Below are 15,060 nucleotides of genomic sequence, written 5' to 3'. Positions count from 1 at the left end.
AAGAGGAATAGGAAATGCAAATATTTTACTCTGTCTTACTATCACCAGGTGGTTTTCAGAGGAACAACCAGCTTACAAATACTAAGCAAAGTACAAATACTAATAATTCTTATCTTTTGTCTTTATTCTATGTGCCTGAGTTAACTATTTAAATAAACATTAACAAGTGAGCTAAAGTAAAATGACATTTCATTTTTTGATCTTCCAAAATGTCACATGAGCACTGTATACAGTGCGCCAGTCACAAGATGCCACATCAAATAAAACAAGAAGGATTTACTTCCTTTTCACCTACTTGCACAGTCTAAAGCAAAAATAACATCCCCAAGTCTTGCTGAAGAGAGAAAAGCATATTTCTGTCTTTGAAAGAGACACTACTGTAAGTCCACTACCAAGCCACATTAGACTGCTAATATAGCCAAGTGCAATAACAGCATGTCAAACCAAAGCACCCAGGCTGCCGGGCCCCCAGCTCTGCTTGTACATACATTACTGCATGCACATGGCGGTCCAGGGTATTGCGCACCAGCCTGGTCAGTCCAAAGCACGCTTATCACACTATCATCATTCTTCCATTCGAAGTTAAAAAGCTAACTAAAACCACACTGTGCAAAAAAAAAAAAAAAAAAAAAAAAACACCAACAAAAAAAAACCGAAAAAAGCCTTCTATAGTGGATTTTTCCCAAGTTCAATAAGAAAGGTATCAAGTGGCAGTAGCTAGGCAGTCTTTATTGGGCCCATAAAAGATTATGATTTTGCCCTATTGTCTATATAAGTGAATTTCTTAAAATATCATTTTTAAAATGGCACTTCTTCTCATGATAGTGTTTCTTTAATAGATTAACTTTTCCACATCCCATACTTCGACAGTTTGGCAATTTTCTAGTTCATTTTAAATCAGGTTTTGACAAAACAATACCAACAGTTCAGTAACTGTCCCAGCTGAATTTCACAATTTATGTTTCTTTTTGAAATACCCTCTTACTGAATAGCTTTAGCAACTAATAAAATTCTTCAATTTTAAAGCCAAAAGAATCACATTAAGCACTAAATTCATGGGGAATGGTGAGGACTAGTGATAATGTTGATAGTAGATTCTGGTTTTAATATCAGAGAAGCTTTTTAATTGTAATTTACATGTTTCATGCATACCCTACTATATGGATTTGTAGTTATACTTTTGATGCTTTGACATACACACATGCAGATATGTATATATCTATATACAACTATGTAAGTACAGAAATGTATATATATATGTATGTATATACAGACACATATATACATGTATGTAACCCATTGCTGTTTATTTTCTCTGTTCTGGTTAAAAAATAATGAACAGAAAATTTTACAGAAAGTCACTACTATCACTTATTCTTAAGGGCTAGATTAGATGTAATAGCTAAGCTTAGCAGAACCCTGGTGAAGACATATAAATGTTGCTTACATATATTGCACATGTTAACAGAAAACCACTAATAGCACAGCTCCAATTTGTTATTTGTGATACCTTTGCATCAGTAGCACTATGATAACTAACTTTTATAAATTATGAACGCCTATTGCATTCTCACTTTGGAAACAATACACAGCCTTATTAAGAGAGCTCATCTAAAACTAGGGACATAAGCAGAGCTGCAGATCCAACTGTTTAAAAAGTTTACCACATAAAACTCTTAATATCTGCCCATCCATCAAAGACAAACTTTCCCACCTGAGACAGGAGCAATTTTGGTCTGCTTCAGTACAAAGCAAAACACCTCACATTAGGGTTTTCTTTACTTCAGCTGTGGTACTCTTCTTCAACTTCCAGTTGAGAGCAATAACTCATGGTTGAGGGCAGGACCTTCCTAAATGTCTCCAACTTGATCCACAAGAGGCAACTGGACTTTTGCAGGGAAAAACAAGCTGCATTTTAAAATCAAGCTGTGTAAGCCTTTGGACTAATGTGCTTTAATTGTGTGGACAAAGAATGTTTAAACTCTCCATAGCTCTAGCATTCAACATTAGATGCAGCCTCTCTAAAGTCCATATAAGATATTTTTCTTTAAACATGGGCCAAGCACTTTAAATATTTATTAATATTTTATATTTTACTATATTAATATATTATGCATGTCATAAAAATTATACATTATATAAAATATTATAATATTTTTAATATTAATACTTTTCCAGAATGCCTAGAAAAAACACACCACAAAAAGCCCCTAAAAATGACACCAAAGGGGCACGCTAGATACAATGTTTAACAGGGGGAAGGTAGTTAAGTTTTCCAGTTGGTAGCATTTTGGTGAATGGAACAAACAGCTACCGTGTTATTTCACTGCCATTCATAAAATGTTTTAGTTGTACAAACTATACAATAAATTAATACGTATTTTCATAAATGATACATAACACAGAATCTTAAGCGTAATTTATTTCATGAACATCTGTCCCTTTAATCCCCATTGTACCAAAGATAACTACAGTAATAATCTAATTTTGGTAACTTTTCTTGTAAGTATTCAGTTGCCATTTCTATTTCTTCTAAAAAGGAGAAAATGCCTGGCTACAGAATAACAAAAATGTTTCCAATTTCTATCATCATTTGAAGCAATCAGTACAAAAGAGATAAAATTCAAGAACTAAAACTAATCCTGTGAGGAGTCTGCCTTAGTGGGGCTCATTTTAGAACTATCTGCTTTTGCACTTGGATCCATAAATGCTAATTGTCAAGGTCATCACAGATTTCTGTGATATTTTAGGGTTTTTTCTGCCTTTCTATTAACCTGAGAAATAAAAGTGTTATTCCTAAAAATATTATTCTAAAATTCTAGAATATCTTAGAACTATACTAGAGGGCTGCCCAGACTTAACTCTTTTCAACAGCCTCTTCTCTCTTAATTTTCAGAGGTCACAGGAATCCATTGCTACAACACTACTGCATTGTGAGACTACGCTTTTGTCCCTCTGTAAGTAATATGTCCGTCCATTGTGACATATAATTTCTAAAGCATTAGAATCTTCTTTGGGAACCCCCCAAACTTGTTTTCTTACCCACTAAAATATTTGGGAGGAAAAAAACAAAAAAAAACAAGTAATTCTCAGGTCATAACTGTGAACCTGGGGAAAAAAAAAAATATCTCAGCCTGTTTGCAGTGAAGTAGATTTGGAGGACAGATTTACATGGGCAACCTTGATGTATAACCCTTTTTCCTGCTATTTATTAGTGATGGATGTCCCATTCCAAACCACTTTTGTCACTGGACCAAGAGAACTCTGGCCATTTGTGCACCATGCAAAGCCTCCCAATTCACTTCAGGCTGGCAAGGAATATGGGTATCAGCAGAACTTTGATTAGGGAAGAGGGAAGGTATTTTGAGAAAAACCTACCAAAACCCATCAATGAAATAATTTGTATTAAATGTAGCATGTGCACTTTAGGATTTGTCACTGATACAATTAACGTATGTATATACAAGAAAGATTCTCTAGTATTACAGCCACTAATTTAATTTATATCTGAAATTTTGCAGACGATTTCCCCATAAACTGAAGGATTTTGATTAACAAAGCATCAGCAACTGAAGCTCAGTGCTCAAGATCCCCTTTAATGCTTTGTTTTCACATAAGCTGAAGAAAGATCTTGTACCTTAGCCGCACAAGCACTGGTGTTGGGACCATATTAAGTAACAGCAGGATTATACAGAATAATATTCAACATGCTTGGACCTAGACGCAGGCATCCTTATGTCCACATTTTGCCAGATAATTCTGGCTTAAGATCTACAGAATCAACGTCAGGAGAATGCAAAGATATTTGGGTGAAACTAAGTCAGCAAAATAACTTTTGTGGTTCCTGTGGTGGGCTACCACTAGGGAAAGCTAGAAACTAATGGAAACTTTCCCTTGCATGCCAAGATTGCCACTGGACTGCTGACCCAATCATAATAGTCTTACAAGAGATGATAAGACTATAGATAACTAGTGATACCATGGCATTCAACTTTGTGCTGTCCTTCCTTGTGTCTTTAAACAGGTTACCTGCAGGAGTGCCAAGGAGCTCTCATTTTGGAGAAAGATAAAGTGGAGCTCTCGTGTACATCAGGTGATGAAGTCTCACCACACTTTGTCGTACATGAGTGAGGGAAAGATAAGTAAAACACCCCCCAAAAATAAAGAGAATAAATATGGTACCCAATCAACTTTTACTTCCCAAAATAAGAGACTGAAATTCTGTATCTGCAGGAAAAAGGTGCCAGCAAAAGTGAAAGGTAGTCAGGTGTGTTAGATAACAACTGTCTCTGAAGCACATATCAGTTTTCAATAAATTCACTTGAAGGTGGCTATGAAGTTATTCCAGAATTTGAAGAATGCTGTTCTCTACACTCCTGTGATAAACGAAAACAAGTGACATAACTGTTCAAACTGAAACCAGAGAGAAGTGGATTGAGAATTGATCTTGGATTGAAAGAGGCAACCATGCAGTGTAGTGGACATTACTGAAGCAAGAATTGTTTGATGGAAAGGGTGGATACTTACAGAAGTCTTAAAAGACATGAGAAAGAATTTCAAATATTACAAGAAATGTTACAAGAAGCACTGGCCAGGACAGTATGCAGATTTCAAGCTGAAATTTAACAAAAAATAAAAGAAAACCAAACAACTCTCTCGGAGTTGTACCTGCTTTGATAACTATCATGTGGAAATACACAGGCTAACATACAGGGAAGAAAAGGCAACAATTGCACAATTTTGCAGAAACCCTACAGAGTATGTATAGTAGGAACACAGAAATGGCAGTAGCAAAGAAGAATTATTCACAGAAGCAGTGAACACCTTTGGAAAAGAATAGGGTTTGGTTTGGGTTTTTTTTTCACTTTTTTCAACCAGACAAATTTGATGACATAAAAGATATTAGGGTAATACCATTTTGAACTGGAGTGGGGTGAAAAGCAAGACAGCATGGCCAGAAAGTTCTGAGCAAGGACCAGTATTTTTGAATGTTAAAGATAAGCAAACATGTATGTTCTAGACAGTGAAAGCAACAAATCTAGGCAAGAAGTTAACGGAAAAAACTTTCATGGTGAGGGTATCATTGACTGGTTCTACCAGATAAATTAAAGGTATAATGATGCTTTGGAATGAGGAACATATGTAAAGAACTTTATATCTAAACCAGTTGCTGCTTTACACCTGAGCAGAGTGTTTCTAATAAAAATCCTTGACAAGTCAATCACTGTTTCATTTCGTTAGGATTTGCACTAGAAACCTTTTTTATTTTCTACAGGTGTGTAAGTGACAATATTACTGACATAACAATCTTATAAGGGTATCACTTAGACATACAAATAACTTGAGCAATAATAAAGCTAAGAAGTAGCCACTGAATAAATCTTTAAGACATTCTGGTATTGAAAGGAATCTACAACTGACTAAAACAGTCTTAAGCTATCTTTGTCCTTTGCTCCTCAGCAAACTTTCCTTCCTTCCCCAGTAGATACAGTTTTTTTCTTTTTCAGCAATCAGTGGAAAATCTGAAAGCTGAGGTCAAAGCTCAAAAAGCTTCAGCAGCTGTAGATGCTCTAGATCAGTGGACAAACATTAATTGCTAAAGCTTTTGTCCAGAATGAAACTAACTTACTGGAGTACCCACTCCCTATACCACCAAGGACTGAAATTTTAATGCAACATGGGACTATGTTTAAATATACTGGAATTTCCAAGGCATTTCAGAATGTAGATTTAAGTATACACAGAAAATTACCAAGGGGCTGAAAAAATATCTAAGACAAGGGATGGAAATATCCTGAACTGGCCGAAAATGAAAGGCCAGAAATGGAATCTTCAGAATTGTCCCATATGCCAAAAACCACAATGAATAAGTCAACACAGGCAGTACAAAATATTGACACTGCAGTCCTAAGTAGGATAGATTTGTTTACGTTGCTTGGAAAAAAAATACACTTCTTTTAGATTAATATTCTCCTTCTGCTGAGACAGCAGCTCCTAACAAAATGACATGTAAGCTGGTAATGGTGTATATGCAGTGCTCATACTAGCTACAGCAGAGCTGACAGTAATATCTGATAAAGGACAACTTATTAAGCAAAAGTATAAGTTGTTCTAAATAATGGAGTGATCTAAAAGTTTTATCCTTAAATCTAATGGATTTAATGGACAATAATAATGCAGATACTGAAAAAGGTACCCAGTTAGATTACAATCCATGTTACAACACAGCAGGATCACTACTTGCTTTAATCAATGGAGGCAAGTGGTGGTAATTTTTTAAGTGCTACCAGAGAACACACATAGAAAGAAATTAATAGCTCATGTAGATATGACAGTAATAACATTTGAGGTTCCTTTCCATTATTACTGCATATAATGCTACCTGTGTGTTCACAGTGGGAAACATTAGTTGTAAGCCTTAAAGGATGTAAGTGACCGTCCTGGGATTGCTGGGTACTATAACATGGGAGGAATAGGGCACCTTATTTCAGTTCCTTAATGGAAGAAGATAAGAGGCATCAAATTTACCTTTCTGCCTAAATGAACCCTGGACAAATAACAATAACACCATATTTAGGCAACTGAACATCAAACACGTGGGGGAAAATGGGCTTTCCAGCTTTGATTAATACTGTATTCAACTTCTTAAGTCTAAGTAACAGTGCAAAACATGTCAAAATTCAACTGGATTCAATAATAAAATTCTCTATTAGGCTGGTTGCATATAATTTGAAATTGTGTTGAATGCTGACTTGGTTTTTTAACAGCACTGTTACAGAACCTTGGAAAGAAATGGCATTGTGGAATAAATGCCAAATTTCAAAATCCCATACAGAAGAGCCAGGTGGAGCACTATAAAGGTCTTCCACTTCAAGAAGAAACTATCAGATATAGCGTATCTTTTGCAAGCTTTTTCAGAAACTAAGTAATCAGTGACAGACTCATTTCCCAGACTGCTGTGCACTCTTCAGCCATGGCCAAGGATGTGGCATTGGACTTTGTCTTCTGTCAGGGGAAAAACACTCATAAAATCAAAATTTACACTAATTCAGAAATTAAATGTAGGCTTTATTACTTGAAAGCCTGGCAGCTGAACAGCAATATGTGAGATCTACCCTGTGAACAGTATGTACTGTAAGCAGGATTGTTAGAATGAAGGAAGACTAAAGATGAAGCCAAGACTCCTGGTGAGATCTATCAGATGCTTATTAGCACAAGAGATTTCAAACCTTACATGACAGAAGGGATAAAAACAACAGAAGAGAATTTCAGATAGTGTACAGTCAAGGAGGAGACACAGAAATACTGGTGCTATGTGTGAATATAAGCTAAACATTTGTAAATGCAGTTCTGCAGAACAGCTGATATAAAAAGGAGACAAAAGTACTGACCTACTTCATAGCTCTTTGTGTTCCGACTACCACATGCAAGCTTTAAGGCTAACAGTTCATCTTCCTCCTCAGTCATTCAAAATCACCATCCAACTTTCTACTGAAGGCCTCCCTCTCTCCTCATCTGCCAAGAAACCTGCAAACAGTTTATTAATGTAACGCAATGTGGAAAAGCAGTTGAATGAAACAATGTCATAGCACTCCAAGTATAGTGGAAACTTCTTCCAAGAATCACTGTATCAAGTCATATTTGATGTTTATAGTCAGCCTGTTGCTCCTTCCCCCCTGTTAGCAAACTTCTGTGCATATCTGCTGAAGAGGAAAGAAAGGTGTCTTTGCCTCAGGATAAATGAAAAGGGATTTCAATTATATCTGTTCTTGACAATGCAGAGTATGACAGGAACTTACCGAAGACCAAGTTCCTGGCAAGATACAAGGTGGGAGAGAGACCTTGAAGTATAACTGTAATTTTATTAGGATGTTAATTAAAATCCATATTGATCCACAGAGGAAAGAATACAATAAAAAAATGGTATACACTACATCTGGTGCTGGAAAGTTGTTCATAAGAGTACTCAGGCTCCACAGGAAACACAGTAGTATCACTGACACAGTAAAGGGCCTGAAAATTAAATAAGGTATGTGGCCATCACAGTACTATGCTCACTTGAAAGACAAGGTAGGAAACTATGATTCTGTTCTAAGTCAACAGCATATAGAAGACAGTAGATAAAAAAAAAAAGTGACATAAGCTACGTGTTTACAAAGGCTTTAAAGGAAAAATGACAAGCAAAATCCTTTCAGATAGTATTCAATAGAAGCAATATGCCAGTTGCTCTTTTTTTCTTTTTTTTTTTCATCATATATCACTGCAAATATTGATGTATTTCAACAATGCACCATAAACTATTTTAATCTCTGCTGGAGGTTATATGGTAAAGTACCTTTTTACTTTTAAAAAGTACCTTTTTAAAAAGACAAAACACAACCCCTCTAATATTTACATGAGATGTCGTATTTCTGTGTGTAACAGACATTTTCATGAATGTAAAGATTCTTCTCAGCTTTTTAACTAGCTAATCTTCAAAGAACTACTAGTTAAACCCACATATAATACGCAGAATTTGCATAATTTACCTTTGTTTGAATAGCTGGAAAAGACAGGATTTATTTTGTTAGGGGATGCTCTTAAATAACCATGACTATATACAGTAAAAAATCAAAATGTATGGTAGTAACTGCAAGGTCCAAATTGTTAATCCAACAAATGGGTGACCAGGAAATGCAGCATGTATTTACAGTGTTGATTAGGGCAAGAGAATTGAGAACATCCTAAAACACATGGAGCCCAACAATGCAATATACCCAACCAATATTTATTGCTGCCTCTGTAGAAGCAATTTCCATTTTGATGCATTCTCTCACACATGATGTTCCGAAACAGTTAAGTAAGACGAAAAATACAGGTTCAAGATTATATCTGTCACAGATGAAAGTACAGCATTTATGCAGCATTACATAATAAAGCTCCCGGTTTATGGACCTAGGGTCCTCTTGGGACTGCCACAAATCTACATATTGTCATATGGTGATAGATTTTTACATTTGCATATGTGAATTAAAAAGAACCCACATTAATAACCAAAACAAACAAAACAGTTATTGAGTCTAAAGGGCTGAGGAAATGTAACAGCGTCATTCACTTTTGGTATTCTATTCTATGTAGATCAATACTAGTTCACAAAAATCTGTCTGGAAAGCTACCTATCTTAGCCAACATTTTACAAAGAAATCAAGGCATCTGTTAAGACTACCTAATTCCGGGGGGATGCCAACACTGAAGGCAGATTTGCATTTGTGCTGTACTTAAAAGGCAGCAGAATTGTGGGGACGGAAGAAACTGCTGACAGTTCTTTGCACACCTATTTTAGAAACTAAGAATGAATTAGCTCTACCAAACTGTTTGTCTGGTCAGTACTTCTAGCAAGTAATTTCTAAAATTCTACTATTCTAATACAGGTAAACCTATTAACACTGATTTTTGCCAAATAAATTATCAGTTTCATGGAGATAATCAATGCTAAGCATGGAACTCTATATATTTATGGAATTTGACAAATTTAAGGAAGAGGTTGTACAGCATGGTATCCGCAATAACAAATGACTGATCTTAGAGGTCTCTTACACAGTTGTTTTCCAAAACTACTATATATAAATATCACGTTTCACTAGTAGCTTAATGGAGTTTTGGACATGAACATTCACTTCAGAGTTGGAACGTAAGTACATCCTCTCACTACATCACCCAGACTATTTCATGATTTCATTAGCTCACAGATAAACCCTGCACATTGCCATAGCCATCCCTCTCTCTCTTATGCTTTAATCTAATGCACAATTAGTCCAATGAAGGACTAGACATCGTAATTCCTAATTTTCAGAATTTTAACTAAAGTTCTTCCACCCTTAAGTATCAGAGAATGCAAAAATACACCATCCTTGCTTGTTTTAGTAGTAAGCATTATGTATCTTGTAACATATATAAAAATTAGCATGCAGGGATATTGCTACAGAAAGTTGTATCTAACCTGATATTCTGATATCTCTAAATAGATCTGTAGACATGTAACATAAAAAGTATAAATATACACATAGCTATCCTCATCTGTATATATTGCCACACGATGTTGGAAGTGGACATTTGATAAATGCAGTATATAACAAATGGAGGCAGATGCCCCATAATTTACTAATTGTATGCGCTTTTTTGGAACCCTATGTAAGATCTTCATTTAATCTACCTGTCATCCCTATAGAGCTGGAAATTACAGATTAATTTTTAAGGCATAGAAAGAAAGGTAAACAAAAAATTACAAGGAAGCACAAAATCCTAGGCATCCTGGTACTTAATAGAGAGCTCTAACCCACTGAAAAGCTACTGGTCTTATTTTGGCATATTATCTTCAGTTTCTGATGACTTTTTCATGGAAATCTCTCCACCCTCCCACGCCAGGAGAAAAAACAATATATTCAATCTGAGGACGCCACCTGTGCTTTTTAATAGCCTAGCCTGACAAAGAATAGGTCTTGTTATAGATGAGATACATAAATGGAAAACCATTCAACATTTGAGAAAGGTGACTAAATTCACTAGCCTAGTGTCAATTTTTAATTCCTTGGTTTGGTTTTTTGATTTTTTTAAAGGCCATTCATGAAATATTAGAGATGCCCATGTTATATTAATGTTATGTCCTCTGACATCCACTCAGTGAAAGATAAAAAGATGGCATTAAGTTTTAGCAGTGAAGCAAAATGTTGCATGGTACAAGGTGACCCAGTCTCATTTAACAGATTACCAAAATATAATCACATAAAACCTATGATCTTTACACTGGCAAAAACAGTGCAAGAAGAAGACAAGTACAATTTCAAAAACTTAAAAGACCAATCAAAATGAAACATTTGTAATATGCAAGTCCCCTGCAGCTATCCAAATTCTAGTCCATGCAGATTTGTACTAGAATTTAGCTAGTTCAGCTTTACCTACAATTTAATCCTGCCACTATATCTAATCCAAAACAAATGTCTCAAAGTCAATTAAGCTGCTTGATTACAATAAACATAGCTCTTGCTCTTCATCTTGGTTTCAGTATCTACTGGCTGATAACTCTTAAGTCATAGGGAACACATCGTCTAACCGCACTAGTCCAGAGCTGGAGAAAAATAAAAATGAAAACTCATACCAGTCTGATGATGTGCGTGCAATTCAATTGTAACAAGACAAACTGCCTTGGGTTAAGACTACCAAAAGAAAACTTTAGGAAGCACACAGATTTTGTAAAGCAGGTGTATTCTTGATACAGTTCTTCTCAGTCAGCTTGGTTTTGATTGTTGCTAAAATTTTCATAACCGTTTCTCTAATGTTTTCTGATAGCAACTGACAAACTTGAGATATGCCCACGATGGACTTTGGCTATAATCCACCATGGCAATTCCCCTGTTTCTAAACCCTTGCATTTAGTCCTTCAAATCCATTCACTGAGAGCTGCCTCACCTGCCACTCTGATTGCAATGCCTCCCAGACCCTCATCAGCTCACCTCATCTATCCACTGTCACACAAACTTGGGCTCGATTTGTTGAAATGGAGGAAACTTCTACTGGGGTCAGACGATGTAATGGGGCTGAAACTAAGTGAAGCTTGCTGGTTTAGGTAGAGCGTTAGGTGAAATTCTGTCAAACAAATACTGAAAAAAAGGACCCAGAACAAAACTATGAATTCATGTCTGCATTTTGCACAGAACAACTCCTTTCAATATAATTTCTAAGTGTCTTAAATGAATCACGGTAGGCCTGGAAAAGTGTAAGCAAGATTAAACAAAAAATTTATTTTTTTAATTTTTAGTTTAATGATCCTTTGGCAAAGAAGACAAGACAATAGATAAATGTCCCAGAGAGCTACTGCCTTACTTGCCTATTTATTGTTTACACATGTATTCTCTAGCAGTGAGACTATTCTTTAGCACATAGGTTTACATTACCAGGACAGACATTGAACCCAGAAGAGTTAAGTTCCTTCTTCATCTCCATTTGCACAAAATACAAGAAACACGAGAAAACAGAACAAAATTTTGATTGAAAACCATCAAATTAAGGAAAAAAAAAAATCAAACCAAACCAAAAAACTTTCTTTTAAAAATATTAAAACTGTCAAATAAATGTAGCAAAATGTAATGAACTGCCAGTTGTGCACCAACTGTAGTGCTGCTGGCCCTTGGTGTTACAACTCAAACTTTATATCTCACGAAATGATGGTGCAGTACAGAATACAACTATTACAGTGAAGCGGGAACAAAGGTCGGGACTAGAGATGTTTGCAGCATTGCTGTTTAAATTCTGGAATTTTACTCCATAGAAACAGTCAAATTAAGGCAGTACAAAACTGAAAAATTTAACATTTTGCCCTGTATTTACAGATATGTAAAAGAAGAAAGGATGAAATGTCAAATGTACTTTTACTTCTACTACACAATATTATGGAGATGATATGGGGCAATGTACTTCATGTAGACAATTTAGCCCATGTGATTCATGGGCTGCTCCTGATCTGGGCACATCAGAAGAGCCAGTATTCCACTCCAGTGCCCCAAAAGATGTCAGCTAGCAATGGACCTACCCCAGCCAATGGTTCATAGTCCTTACTTTAACGTAGTAACTCGTAAAGTGCTGCCAGCATTTAAATGGATGTTCTTCATCTACCAGACACAAGGCATAGGGAGAGAGAGTTAGTGAGGGGGAAGGTGACAAAAGCTGCAGAGTTAAAACAGATACAAACATCCACAACTTCAAAAACATACTATTAATACATCAGGGGATCTCAGTTTCTTACCCACTCTGCTCAGATTCATGCCACTAAACACAAGGCTTAAGAGCCTGAAAAAGAAAAATAAATAAATTCAACCATGTGAAAGTAAAAAAATAACCCAACCTGCTTAATGACGGCAATAAAAATCCCATGCCAATTTTTCTACTATGTTCTCAAAATAGGAATAGTGCCTCTCATGCCCTAATTTTATAATTTTCTTTGCCCCATGTTAAAACACCAGTGTAATTACCCTTTGTGAAGGTTGGCTGAGGTCCGTGTGAAAATCTGGTCAGGGTGATTATTTAGCTGGCTTTTGTATTTGTGGAATTTAGGCAAGAATGTTTCAAACTGTTTGTCAAAATAACTGCTTCATCTGCTTCAGTATTTTTGTAATTTTAAAAAAACCCACCTTTTTCTAATAAACAGAGGGAGAGTAAGGTTAAATACTGTAATTATCAACTTGTAAGAAGAGTTGAACATGAAAGTTGTGCAAAGGAGTTCCTAATTTTGATGTGTTTGGAGCCAATTTTCAGGATTTAATGACTGCACTATACCTGGAAATGTAAGGCACAAGAACATGATAGGGAATATTCTTCTACATTTCCATAATGCATTTAAGTACTACTGAAAATGCTTTGTTACTCATGTTAGTTTTACATGTAACTTTACATTTTCATTTTAAGAAGAGAGATTTCAAATAACTTGTATTTACCTACAGGAAGGAGTTATTAACATGTCTAGACTCCATCTAAGGGAGCATCTCCATTTAAAAATGTTGAAACATCCTTATGTACTTAATTTAAACTACTTCCTATATACGATTTTCTTGAATGAAGCTTTTAGTGTATAAGCAATGCAAAGACTGCTAATGAAAAGCTACACTGCAAATGATCCAAAAGCAACTTAAACTCATGGTAGTTTTCCCCAGTCATACATTTACTCCAGTTGTCTCCCCAGCTACTACAGTCTTAGCAGAGGTATAACTCTTACAATAAAACTGCATTTGCTGCCCCTTTGCCTCCTGAAGTTCACCACAACCACCACCACCATTAAATAGTAAAACACGTGGAGGAGTCTGATGACAGAGCGAGGACGATACAGAAGTGAAACTCCAGAGCATGCAACCACAGCTACTCTCCTGCAGCTCCAGAACCATAACCCCATGATCTGGCTCCCTGTCAAGTGGCCGATGATCAGACCCATGGGGCCTTTCAGACCAGGGACAACCATTGCAAAACCTTTGCCTACATTCCTCAGCCCTTCCTAACTGTCATTAAATATTGCTAGGATACAACAGCTCTCTCTCCTTCCACCACACCAGTTGTATTTTATAAGCCCGTTCAAAAAGGAAAAAATAATTATCATTTTTTCCAGATAATAAAGTCTACAATTCTCTTATCTCTAAATTAAATACCATATTGCTTTCTGGCATAACTTCTTTGGAGGTACCACACATCAGACTTTCCAACTGACTGATTCCATGAAGATTGTGCCTTGGAAAGTTCTACTTTTATAATTATTTCCCTTTAAAAACTTTCTAATTCAGTACCCGCAGCAACATATGTATTCCTATGAAAAACTCTCCATAAATTTTCTGGAAATTACAATTTGAAGACATTTCCAATCTATGAAATTTGACAGGGAAAAAATATTACTTCCATAGAAGTTGATACAGTGATGAAAAAAGCTACAGAAGGATTATCACTGCCTATTAAGTGTGATAGCTTGAGCAACTTCTACGGAATCCTTTCTTATTTTATTCCTATTAGGTTCATTAGCATATTTCCAGCTAATAGCTAACAATTGTCCACTGTATAATGAAAGCCCTTCCTAAATCTGCTTCAACAGCTAGACATTATGGCAATCAGTTAAAACTTTCTTATTTGCCATTCAATAGATTTACACAGTGCAAACAGAGTTACATCCCTTTGGAAACTAAACATCCTGCTGAGCATTGCTGCCCAGTTCCACAGTGCCTATGGCGGTGCAGGGATACGTTGCTTCTGCTGCAATGCCTGCAGCTCATGCATAGCTTCACATTTGCAGGATCTCACACTCTTCTCTACCATGCACTATTGACCTCTCTCAAGAGGTCAACAGGAAGGTCTCAAATCTAAGCTCGTATGTTTCTTGTTATGGCCATCACGCTTGCAAACATATTTTTGTTTCAAGTATATGTTCCTGCCTCATTTTAGAAACAGATGAAAGATTTCTGGTTGGTGCACCCACTGTTTAGGTACCTGAAATGCACCTCAACTGCCCAATGCTTTAGCGAGCAGCCTATGAGGGCTGCTTTGTGGCAGCTG

The 15,060-nt window shown here is 36.1% G+C and overlaps 1 protein-coding gene across 5 annotated transcripts in view; it reads right to left on the bottom strand.

Annotated features, from left to right (window-relative positions):
• Positions 1-15,060, bottom strand: part of FIGN (fidgetin, microtubule severing factor) — a 99,845-nt gene that overhangs the window by 51,016 nt on the left and 33,769 nt on the right. Inside the window, exons 3-4 of one of the 5 annotated variants that reach the window (XR_010610720.1) lie at positions 12,779-12,822; positions 12,591-12,644 (exon numbers count right to left, since the gene is read on the bottom strand). The exons of 3 other annotated variants lie outside the window; for them this stretch is intronic. The gene's annotated coding sequence lies outside the window, so the exon portion shown is untranslated. Of the gene's footprint in view, positions 1-7,391; positions 7,432-12,590; positions 12,645-12,778; positions 12,823-15,060 lie in introns of those variants that run through there. One more of the 5 variants, XM_065670550.1, reaches the window with a different exon arrangement.

Source organism: Lathamus discolor, chromosome 3 (assembly GCF_037157495.1).
Source record: "Lathamus discolor isolate bLatDis1 chromosome 3, bLatDis1.hap1, whole genome shotgun sequence".
Lineage (NCBI taxonomy): Eukaryota > Metazoa > Chordata > Aves > Psittaciformes > Psittacidae > Lathamus > Lathamus discolor.
The sequence above is the reverse complement of the archived record's forward strand: the minus strand, read 5'-3'. Positions and strand labels throughout refer to the sequence as shown.